The following is a 12967-nucleotide window of genomic DNA, read 5'->3' on the forward strand; positions in this document are numbered from 1 at the left end:
ATGAGGATGTGGCCACCCTACAGACCTACCCCTCTACATACACACTACTTTACATACTTGGTATGCTTCAGTGTAATTTAATTCTCTCCTTTTTTTTTTTTTTTTTTTTTTTTTTTTTTGGGTAGGCCATTTTGTATTTTTGTAAGAATCAGAGTCAAAAATTTCTAGCTGGAAGCTGCTTCCTCTCCCCCCCCACCCCCATTTTCCGCATGCCAACTATGCGCTCCTGCTTTTCTTCCTTACCAGCCTTAGAGGCAGAGACCTCCATGATCGTTCAGGGAGACACATTCATTTTCTGCAAACAATTCCAGCTTGCATGTGTTGAACTGAACAACAAGCAGAGGCTGCGGTTCACGGAATTAGTGAACCGAGAAAGAAACTGCAACTCTGGCCAAATAGATTCCAGGCTCGTATTCTACACGGTTCCAAAAAGAGGACACACATTCTGGGGACGCTGCCTCAGCTGCTCAATTTGGTACGTTTTTGAAGAATAAATTATATAACATTATTATAATCCAGGAAGTACTCTAATTCAGGCTCTCGATATATAAAAAAGATGCAACCCAAGTTTATTGGTGAACGGAATAGCATGCTAGGAAGACAGATTTACGGTTTTGCCTCTGAGCTGAGATTCACCACTGAGACAACAGAAAAGGCCAACAGAATGAATGAGAGACAGATGCACTGCGGTTGATGCAGGGTGCGCAGGTGGAGGGATGGTTTCATCCTTCACCACACCCTTGCCCTCCCAATTTAGTAATTTGTGCATCTTAAGACTTGTCTTAAAAGGTGTTTGTAGTTTATCTAGAATTCCAAGCTGCCGCTGAGCAGGAAAGACAGGGACCGTGCAACATGGAGTCCACTTCCCAGCTGGTTCTAACTGTGGAAGGACAAAGTCAAGGCTCTTGATCCTCCTTCTTACAGTTCCTCATCTTAAGGCTTGTTTTAAGAGGCGGGAAAACGACCATTTTACTAACAAGTCAACCATAAAGCAAAGGCACTTAGGCATTTAGCAAGACTCTCAATAAAACAAGTGGTTCAGTACATTAGTATCTATTCAGTCCATGCATCTTAAGACTTTGTCCGCCATAATACTGTCTTCACTGTTCAACTGAGACTTCACGAAAATGCCTCACAACTTGCACAGGCGATGGAAGAACCTGAGGCCAGAATCTAATGGAATGGTTCTGCAAGAAAAAGCAATCAACTGCCCTCTTTTCTAAAGACTCCTATGAGCCCTAAAAATGCCTGGATCTGGGAGAGCATTCATCACTGGTGCAGAATTTTCCAAAGAGAAAACAGCACACAATACAAAAAAAACACACAATGGAAGTCATGTAAAGCCAAGAGATCACTTTTAATACATCTCACAAAAGCTCCTGTGCCTTACTCACTAAGTAAGCAGGTTATTATCAAGGTGATATCTCCTTGGGATTTAAAGTGGAAATCTGAACAAAAGACTACATTATTCCTCATCTATGCACATCCAATCACAGGTGTGATTCACAGCATTAGCCTTTGGGAGAAACTAGGAACTGCCACCTCTTTACACAGCTGCAGCAAGCAACTGCAATCTGGGCCATTTTTCTCTCTGAGTAATGAACGGCTCCCAAACTTTGGGCTGGTTCTGCCCAATGAGAGAAGCAAGGTTATGAAAGGTGTTCTTTCCAATGAGAGAACCAAGGATATGAAAGGTGTTCTTTAGACGGCAGGGAATTCTTCCAGATAACATGTCAGGCTAACAAAGTTGTCAGAACATGAACTTTCACAGGTGACAACCCACAGTTTTCGATGGTAGAGCATAGGTCTAGGTGCACACGAGATTTATTTGGCTGTCAGTGTGATGCTACACATGTGATCAGAGCAAAATTCAGATACAGAAAGTGGCAGCAGCTAAAATCTTCTTAATGGTCAACCATTAATTGCCATTGCCAATTATTTTCTCTATGGAATTCTTTTCTGAGCTCACAGTCAACACCCTGCTAACCATGTGTTCAGTACGTGTGTTCACACATATGCGTGCGCATACACACACACAAACATGCACGCACGCACGCACACACACACACACACACACACACACCCCTCTGAGTACATACGTATTCGAAGAAATGGACTGTAATCCACATGTTTCTGTTGAGATAAATTTGCCACTCAAAACTTGTATTATTTTATTAAATCAGAGCATCCCTTCAAAGCCTTCTGGGCAACTGTTTTTCATAGCTGCACTACAGCTCTAGCCTTAACATAGTCTTTGGTCCTCCTTTGACTTCTTAGACTAGGGCTAAACTGATCACAGGAACTTGTTGTATGAAATGCCAGATCCTGAACACTTTCCCAAGTCCCTAACAAAGGCCAACAAGATGTAATAATCTAGATGGAAATAATCTATTTTGGGGAGCCACTCCTGAAAAAAAATATTGTGAAATGTACCCCTAAATCCACAAACCACCAAAGAAAGGAGGGTAGACTATTTTTACTTTCTTAAAGCTTTCTTTCCATTCTAACTTGTGCAAATCGGTTAGGGTTAAGCTATCATTTCCCAGTGCCTTGCCCGGGCATTAAAAAAAAATCTATTGGCAGGTATGTAAATGGAACAGTGACACAAATAGAGCTGTAATTAAAGAAGAAGAAAGATGATCACATCTGGACATGAGTAATCATGGCATTTTCTACTGGCACGCAGCTTTACTTTGGCTCTCCTCCACCCTGCCAGACTGAAAGAAGTCCAATCAGAAAAGATTTACAGAAGTGAAGATTAAATCTCCACGTTGGTCCCACTTTGCATGAACTATTGTTTCATTCTTTTAAACTAAACTACAACAGCAACGACTTTAAAATCCTCCTATTACAACATATAATTGTGTTCGTTCACAACAGGGGAGATACTCAGTAAGTAATATTTTTGCCACTCTGTGATACTTCAGCCCACCTTAATAAAACATATTACTCAAATGTTACTTCTATAAATAGAAATTTGGTTATCTATTTGTTTCTCAAGCATCCCACCTTGCATCCAGTGCTCCCAAGATGGTATACACAGCTATTCTCCCCGTGAAGTAAGGCCAGACTAAGGAACAGTGACTAAACCAACATCTCCCAGGGATACCTTATACATTAGTGAACTCTCTCACCTTGCTCGTTCTCTCAAGTCCCAGTTCATCACTGTAGCTGCTGATCCACACTGATACACAATACCTTTCAAAAGATGTAAGCCCACAAGGCTAACAGCAATAGCAGCAACAAACCAACCCAAAACCCAACCCTAAAATTGGGAAGACAGAGAATTATGGCCTCCGAACTTTCCATAAAGTAAAAGTAAAGGTTGCCCTTGACATTTAGTCCTGTCATGTCCAACTCTAGGGCGCAGTGCTCATCTCAGTTTCCAAACCACAGAGCGAGTGTTTTGTCCGAAGACAGCTTCCGTGGTCACATGGCCACAACTAGATACGGAACACCGTTACCCTCCCATCGTGATGTTACTTATTTATCTACTCGCATTTCCATGCTTTTGAACTGCTAGGTTGGCAAGGAGCTAGGAAAAGTGATGGGAGCTCATTCTGTCACGTGGATTCAATCTTAGGACTGCTGATCTTTTCACCCTGCAGCACAGAGGTTTCTGCGGTTTAACCCGCAGCGCCACCACTTTCCATATTTTATTATAAAAATTGAACTTCTTGATCATTTTGATTCACAGGTACAACAGAGTCCTAACATTTAGAACTATGAAATACAAGTGAGTTGCAAGTACACATCTATACAGGACTTTATAACTAAGAATTGACTTAAAAAACCATTAAGATCCCAGGTTGCATAGTGATTGCAGCCTAGCTATAGGCCAGTTGATAGTTCTACAGTACTCCTTTTTTGCTCAATATTTTGGAAGAATGCTACATGAGTAAAGGTCAGTAGCATAAAAGCAAAAGCAAAAGTGTGTTGCTTCTTTACAGCCCGATAGCACTTAAAGCACTTGCTGGGCAGTGTACAATTTGATTTTGCAGGCTACATTTTGTGTACACCCCCTTCCGCGTGAGCTGGGTACTCAATTTACTGACCTTGGAAGGGTAGAAGGCCGAAAGAACCTTGAGCCAGCTATCTGGGATCGAACCTGGGGTCGTGAACAGAGTTTTAGCTACAATACAGCAGTTTAACCACTGTGCTACGAGGCTCCTTGAGAGGTGCAAGTCCACAATTTTTTAAAAAAGCACCACTTCCCCACATGGAATCCCTTGTCAACACAAAGGAATGCTAATGATTCCAACTGTTGAGTCTACGACTCCAATCTCCACAGCCTCAAATTAAAAACATATCTAAACACTCCTTCTCCCTCATCTCTTGACATATCTTTCAGCTTCCCCTCGACTTAAAAGACAACCGTGCAGATACTCAGAACCACACCATAAAAATGCAATGCTGAAGGTAATTTGTGAAAGTTGCAAGCCCGTAAGGGTACTAATTAGTCAAACTTTTCCAAAACACAACATAAGCAATAACAATATTGAAGAGGTTAGAAGTTCACAGTGTCGTTTTTTTTTTTAATGAGCCAGGCAAATTCCACTAACAGCTAAATGGTAGTAGACCACTTATTAGCAAAAGACCCTGACAGAGCTTAAATACGCTTCAGAGCGGAGAAGAGCAAGTTCCTGTGGAAAGCAGTCTTCATGTGAAGTCTCCTCCTCCCTGCGTTTTTCTTCAACACCAAAAACCATAAGCCTTCTTGATCATCCAGAACGTGAGTTCCTTGTGAAGGTTTCCACAGCTACCAGCAAGGGAAACACAGAACTGCTTAAAGAAGCACCATGTGGCATTTCTACATTTGCAGGAAAAGATCCCAGATTGTATTGTGGTCACACAAAGATGGAACAATACCCTTCCTGCAAATTGACCTGGTTTGGATGTTGATGGATTTTTTTTTTAAAAAAAGGTCACACACTTCAAAAGCAAGAAAAGATGAGCAGTGAGGCTTTTCCTGAAGTGATCTTCTTTAAAGGCTTTTTTTTTGTTCTGCTTCACAGGATCAGATTTGCAGCTGAAACCATACCGGTACTTGTATCCTGGCCCAAGAATTAAAATTCTACCACACAATCAGATCTTTATTTCTAAATCTGAAGGATTTCTCTATTCCAACTCCATTCTGGTAGACAAGAATCCAAGTATAGAGCCATTCCACTCTGCTTCCTTTCACCCCATTTAGAGTTACCATTTCTAGACACTCTTGGGGACCATAGGTTTTCCCTTGTATTTTTTAAAGTGGAGGTTCAAAATGTATTGCTTCTTTTTTTTTTTTGCGCCCCCTCTGCAAAACTAGGGGTCATTCAGAGTGAAATCTAACATCTAAGAAGTGGTGTTTTAGTATCTGCAATTCTGTCCCCTTTATGTCTTAGGCACACAGAGATCTCTGCTTTACCGCCAGTCCTTCCCTATTCCATCCTCTCCTCTTTGTAGCATTACCCTGACAAAGAAGTATTTTATCTTGACAACGTACACAGAGGGTTTTCGGCTTTTTTACTCAGCCTAATAAAGATATAATTAAAACATGGGCTTTGGCAGTTTCTAGAATGTCCTTCAAAATGACCAAAAAAGTGAGAAAATTGAATATGAACAGCCTACAGGTCAGTCCTAATGGAACTGAACATCCTATTAAATTAAGAATGAGCAGACTTTGCAAGGTGAGTACCAAATTGTTGCAAACTGCACAGGCTTGGAAGTGGCTGTCAGCCATTTATGTGGGCTAGAGGCAGAAATGCGTTGAGCAGGGATGTACCAGATTTTTTTTAAAACTCAAACAACCATTTGAACATCTCAGGACAATAGTCACAATAGTAGAAGACAGCTTTATATAATTCAGTCTTAATTAAGTTCCTAAAAACAGAGAGGGTAGGTGATGGCAAACCCCTACAGGAAATTGATTCCAGAGGGAAGGAGCCATGGCCTAGAAATCTCAGTTCCTAGTGTTGTTGCAATTCTTTATATCAAAGACAGCAAGGAGCATGTGAGGTGGATAGCTATTTTGTGTGAGTGACGTTCTGCTAAATATTGAGGTCCTAGAGCGTTAAGGGCTTTACAGGTTATGACCAGCACCTAAAAATGAATATGAAAATGGACAGGGTGCCAGTGAAAGCATGCCAAGACAGGGGAAATGTGTTCCTATCTCCTGGCACCGGTAATTAGTCCGACTGCCATATTTTGACTTGATGTCTTGAGCTTTGCTATGGTCAGAGCCTTGACAGCGGCGGACTTTTCGGAACTGAGGTATTACAGGCAGGCGGAGCATGTGCACCATGGGGTAACGTCCTACTAATCACACATTTTTAAGCTCTAGAATATTCCGAGGAGTCCTGCGCAGGCGCAGTAAAACCCATTTGTGTGCACATTCACAGAGGCCATGAAGAAGAACCTCTTTTCCTTTCCTGATATGAACACCAGATCAAATCTGGGACCTGCATCATGCATAAATCCCATAGGATGTTGGGACAGACCCATGGCAGACATGGCCTCCGTGAACTCCAGATTGACACCGGTCAATCTCGAAGAAGTAAAAGTCTGGAGAACCTCAACACAGCAGTGGAGACATATTCTATGGGGGTCTGGCAGGGAGGGGTGAGAATGGCACACTAACACCAGTCCTGTCTCAGTGGTCCAGCATGCAGTAAAGACATTCCACACCTGGACCCAACAGGACAGAGTTCCTGCTGATGTTAATGGACATCACCTTGCCGACAAAGGTCTGCATAGTGAAAGCTATGGTTTTTCCAGTAGCGATGTATGGAAGTGAGAGCTGGACCATAAAGACGGCTGATCACCAAAGAACTGATGCTTTTTAATTGTGGTGCTGGAGGAGACTCTTGAAAGTCCCCTGGACTGCAAAGAGAACAAACCTATCCATTTTGAAGGAAATCAACCCTGAGTGCTCACTGGAAGGACAGATCCTGAAGCTGAGGCTCCAAGACTTTGGCCAGAAGAGAAGACTCCCTGGAAAACACCCTGATATTGGGAAACTGTAAAGGCAAGAGGAGAAGGGGACGGCAGAGGACGAGATGGTTGGACAGTGTCATCGAAGCAACCCACATGAATTTGACCAGACTCCGGGAGGCAGTGGAAGACAGGAGGACCTGGTATGTTCTGGTCCATGGGTCACGAACAGTCGGACAGGACTTCACGACTAAACAACAACAACATGGCAATGCCCTTTCCCTGCTCCCTTGACCTGTCATGATGCTGCATCAAATATCCTGGGAGGAATAATTGTGAAAGGGCTGCTCATCTCCCACCCAGGTTTCAGTTCTATGTGCCAGGTCGGCTTTTTAACCTTCAATCAGATCTAATGTTAGTTCAGATTCATTTTGAACTGATTCGGCATTTAACAGCAGCATGTGCTGGCTATCAGGAGGACCTGAGCATGGGACAGATATTACACATCTGGGGCCTTCTCTCCTGTAATGGTCTGTGTCAACCCACCCAATGTCATACTTGAATAACAGGAAATAGGCCCAAGACAGCCATGCGCAAAGCCATTCTCTTTTAAGCAATTCACAGCATTGGAAGGATAATTGAACAGCAAGCATCCGTTCCAAGGGTAGATGGAGGTGGAAAGCAGAGCAGAGATGGAGCAGTAAAACTGACCATTACCTTACCACAAATGGCAAACATAATAACACAATACCTGCAAACATCTAAGTGTCCTTCCTAGAAAAGGTGACATTTCTGTTTCCAATATGCTGGGCCTCGGTTCCACTGCATGAGGGACTAGTGAGACACAAGATTAAAAGGCTGAGAGATCCACTGGTCTGGATCGAGAACTCAGCCAACAAAGAGAAAACTAGTGCAGTGCATTTCGAGAGCCACTTTTCTCTCCTTCAGAGAACACTTTTGGCATTCTGGCCAGATGGCTGAAAAGGCATTCCGAGGCCCATCTGTTCCTCCATTTGGCAACGTGAATTTTAGTTCAATATGCTGCAGTAACAAGATATTTAAAAACCCAACTCAAGGCTTTATAAGAGGTCATGGCAAAGCCAGCTTTCAATGTTATGTGGATGCCAGCAATTTACGGAAATATGTGTTACTACTGAGGTAGGTTTCAGTAAGTAGCCTCTCACTGACAATAAAGCCATATGACTAAAATGTTGCCTGCGTTCTTTACAAGATATCACGATCCCATTCATTTAAGCCAGGGATGGGCAAAATGCAGTTCTTCAGACACTGCCGCACTGCAACTCCCAGCAGCCTTAGCCAGTATAGCCAATGGTGAGAAATGCTGGGAGTTGCAGCTCAACCACATGTGAAGCATCAACCTCAATTCAACCCTTTACGTTTTCACCTACCCTGATACATCTGCTCCAATTTAATATTAACAAATGATCCAGGTGAGCATTTGAGGATCAGCAAAAGAGGCACCAGTTCTTGGGAGGAAAGCAATGACAAACCTAGGCTGAATCTTAAAAGGCAGAGACATCACCTTGCTGACAAAGGTCCGCATAGTGAAAGCTATGGTTTTTCCAGTAGTGATGTATGGATGTGAGAGCTGGACCATAAAGAAGGCTGATTGCCGAAGAATTGATGCTTCTGAATTGTGACTCTGAAGGAGACTCTTGAGAGTCACCTGGACTGCAAAGAGAACAAACCTATCCATTCTAAAGGAAATCAAGCCTGAGTGCTCACTGGAAGGACAGATCCTGAAGCTGAGGCTCCAATAATTTGGCCATCTCTTGAGAAGAGAGGACTGCCTGGAAAAGACCCTGATGTTGGGAAAGTGTGAAGGCAAGAGGAGAAGGGGACGACAGAGGACGAGATGGTTGGACAGTGTCACTGAAGTGACCAACATGAATTTGACCCAACTCTGGGAGGCAGCGGAAGACAGGAGGGCCTGGCATGCTCTGGTCCATGGGGTCACGAAGAGTCGGATGCAACTTAATGTCTAAACAACAACAAAAGAAGCAGGCAGGACAAAGGAAGGCATTCTGTCTTTTCAGCTCATTTCTTTCTTTCCACTTCTCTCCTCCTTGACCACCATGCCTTGTGAAGACTGAGATCAAGAACACACAGGCTGGCCACAGTTTCCCTTCTCAGAGAGACTGCTCGCCACAGCTTCCTTTCTGCCATATGGGTAACTCCCTTAAAAATGATTACATACACCCTATGTTTAGGGAAAGACAGCCATAATCTAAAAAAGGAACTTGAACGAGCTTTCTCACAAATGACACACCTATTGGCAGGTCCAATGCCTTTGGCTCGCAGTACTGCTCTTTACCCTCCACGTTTCAGAGAGATGGTTGGTCTTTTTCACATGTCTAAGCACGACTATATCCCGTTAAGAACAACAAGCATAGTGACTTGCAATGAGTTGCCCAGATAGAAGAGGGGAGAGAAGCAGTCACATTTCAAAGTAATATCACAATGGATAATATTCTAATTTACTTTTCAAAGGCATTCTGACAGGATTTTTTAAAGGTTTTATTTTATTCACTCATCAGCCATATTTTCATTTAAAAAAAACTAACCAGAAATAATGAAAAAGTAGCAAGCACAATAGAAAAAAAACACAGTGGGTTGCCCTTTGCACACCACCTCAAGTAACAACGAATTACGGCTTGAACACTACAGCAAGCAACAGGAACGAAACCTTCCTTCAAAATAACTTTCTGTGTTCTGTGACATATCTACCATATATAGCGCAGCGGTAAATTTGGAAGTGCTGGGACTCATTATAGCAAGTCTCGTAAGAAGAGTACAAAAATGCAGCTTGATGGATCAGTCCATATCAACAAATGAGCAGGTGCTTTGTAAAGTTAGTAGTTCTTAATTGCCCACTCTAATTTTTGACATTATAGGAGAGATACCTTGCACAAATGTACTGTTACTACGAACTGCAGCTAAAATTTGAGGAGAACAGGAAAGATTCAGCAGGGAACCAATTGATGTCACAGTTCCTGCTACTCAGAAAGCTTTGATCTTCTGAGCCCTGGCTCCACAACCCCACTGCATACATCACCTATTTAGTACAAACTGAGAAGGAGTGGGAGGGATGGAGGCCAAATAACATCTGAGGAATAGGTTTGCAAGGAAGATGTGACTGCCTCATCCTACAGTTCATGCCAATACAGTAAGGCCCTGCTATCTGCAGCATCAATATTCACTGATTCACTTATCCACGGCCTGAAAATACTAAATAAAACTCCGCAGAACATATTTCCAGGGGGTGTATTTATTAGATCTAGACACTAGAGGGCTATAGACCATGAAATTTATTAATTTAATTTAATTTAATTTTTATCCTATCCATCTAGACCGAAGTCTACTCTGGGCGGCTAACAACACTCAAGAATAATAAAATAAAATAAAACAATTGAAGAAGGCAAATTAGGTATCGATAGGAGGGAAGGCCTGCCTAAAGAGCCAGGTCTAGAGCTGGCTCTTAAAAACACCCAGCAAGGGTACCAGACAAATTTCTGGGGGGAGGTTTTTCCAGAGGCGAGGGGCCACTGCCGAGAAGGCCCGCTTTCTTGTTCCTTCTCTTTGGGCCTCCCCTGGCGTTAGGCCCCTCAGCCACCCATCTTGAATAAAGCAAGTGATTTGGGTAGATCTAGGTGGAAGGAGGCGTTCTGCCAGATATTGAGGTCCTAAACTGTTTAAGGCTTTATATGTCATCATTAGTACTTTGAAATCAATGCGGAAACAAATGGGCCGCCAATGCAGGGAAGCCAGAGTAGTGGAGATATGTTGATGTTTTCTCATCCCAGTAAGAAGTCTGGCCGCTGCGTTCTGCACCATTTGTAGCTTCTGCATCAATCTCAAAGGTAGCCCCATGTAGAGCACATTGCAGTAGTCTAATCGCAACACTACAAGCGCATGGACCAGAGTGGTGAGGGCTTCCACATCAAGATAGGAACGCAGCTGGGCAATCCGCCAAAGATGGAAATAGGCAGTATGGACCACTGACGCTACCTGGGTCTCCATGGAAAGCGCCGGGTCAAGATGGACCCCTAGACTGTGAAATGAATTCTTTGTGGTAAGAGTCACCCCCCAAAAAAAGAGATGGAGTTCCCCAAACCACTGACACTGGGGCCACCCATCCTCAGGACCTCCATCTTGTCCGGGTTCAGCCTCAGACCATTCACCTGCATCCATTTCAATACAGCCTCCAGACAGTGCTGAAGGGACGAAACAGCATCCACTGTTGTTGGGGAAAAGGAGATGTAGAGCTGGGTGTCATCAGCATATTGATGACACGAAGCCCCACACCCCCTGATGACCTGACCCAGCAGCCTCCTGTAGATATTAAACAGCGTTGGGGAGATAATCGTGCCATGCGGAACCCCACAATTAAGATTCCACAGAGCCTATACACTCTCCCCAAGCTGTACTCTCTGGGGATGGTCCTCCAAGAAGGATCAGAGCCAGGCTAGTGCCAGACCATCGACTCCCAGCTCGGAGACCCTCCCCAGGAGGATACCATGGTTGACAATATCGAAGGCAGCTGAGATATCGAGAAGGACCAACAGAGACATGTAATTTTAAATTAAATTAAATTTTAAATTAAACAATAACCAATTTAAACAATTAAAAATGTAAGAAATGTATTCAGTGGTGCCCTGCTTGACGATTACCATGGTAGACGCCGAAATCCCTTAACGATGAGGTTTTTGCGATTGCTATTGCTACTGCGATCGCAAAACGATGTTTCAATGGGGAAAATCTGCTTCACGGCGACTGGTTCCCTGCTTCGGGAACCAATTTTTCACTTCACGACGACCTTTACAGCTGATCGCCGGGTTTTCAAAATGGCCGCCCGCTGTTTTCCGGACCTATTTCCGGAAGACAGCGATCGAAAATGGCTTCCCCTATGGAGGATCTTCACTGGACAATGAAGTATTTCGCCCATTGGAATGCACTGAACTGGTTTTCAATGCATTTCAATGGGTTTTTTCTTTCGCTTGACGAAGATATCGCTTAACAGCGATTTTAACGGAACGGATTAACGTCATCAAGTGGGGCACCACTGTATTTCCATGTTTTTCAGCATCTGCAGGGGGGCTTGAACCCACTTCCCCACAGACACAGCAGTCCTACTGTAATTAATAAACTCTATATACTCTGTGGAGAGGATGAGGAGCATGGCTTTCCATCTTTCCTCATGTAAAAGCAACTGTTGAAAGAGGAGATATTGCTTTACAGTATGTGGAGAACCTCCACTCTTCCAGCCACGAAGAAGGAGAAGAGGAGGAGGAGGAGGAGGAAATAATAAAATGTTGTAGCACCGTAAAGATTAACAGCTACCGTATTTTTCGCACCATAAGACACACTTTTTTCCCCACAAAACAGGGGTGTGGAAAGTCTGTGCGTCTTATGGAGCAAAGAAAACAGATATTTCCCTGTTTTCTTCTCCTAAAAATTGGTGCGTCTTATGGAAAGGTGCGTCTTATGGAGCGAAAAATACGGTATATATTGATATGAGCTTTTGTAGACAAGTCCACTTCCTCAGATGTTAAGAGTAGGAGTTATATGGCAAATATTTCTTCCAGTTAGATAAAGAAGGCAACAATGGAAAAAAAAAGTGAAGGAACACTCCCTTCATGGCATGTGGACTAGTCGTGGTTTTTAAATGCCCAGGAGTACCATCTATCCCCGGGAATAAATGCATATCCTTCCTGATGGACCTATGATAACTTCAGGAAGTATGACTACATTTGAAGAACGATAAGAGACATTTATTGGGAGGAGGGATCATTTTGAGGTCAAAAATAAAAAGCTTGTGTACAGGCAAGTTTTGTTTTAGGAAAGGTCTGGGAAGGAGGACAAAAAGATAGAGAAATGGGAAGTCCAAACATGGGGCTTTTGCAACCCAAAAGGTACAGTCTCTCTCATACTTTGATTCTCTACTGCTCTAATAAAGCAAGTGCCACTAAAGCAAACCTTTCAGCTCTTCTTTAACACTGAGTTAGAACATTAACGGACAGGGAGGCCTCAAAAT

General features: G+C 43.2%; 1 protein-coding gene across 1 annotated transcript in view; it reads right to left on the reverse strand.

Annotated features, from left to right (window-relative positions):
• Window positions 1–12967, reverse strand: part of EXT1 (exostosin glycosyltransferase 1) — a 290661-nt gene that overhangs the window by 177756 nt on the left and 99938 nt on the right. The window lies entirely within an intron of this gene.

The sequence above is a fragment of the Pogona vitticeps genome, chromosome 4 (assembly GCF_051106095.1).
Source record: "Pogona vitticeps strain Pit_001003342236 chromosome 4, PviZW2.1, whole genome shotgun sequence".
NCBI lineage: Eukaryota > Metazoa > Chordata > Lepidosauria > Squamata > Agamidae > Pogona > Pogona vitticeps.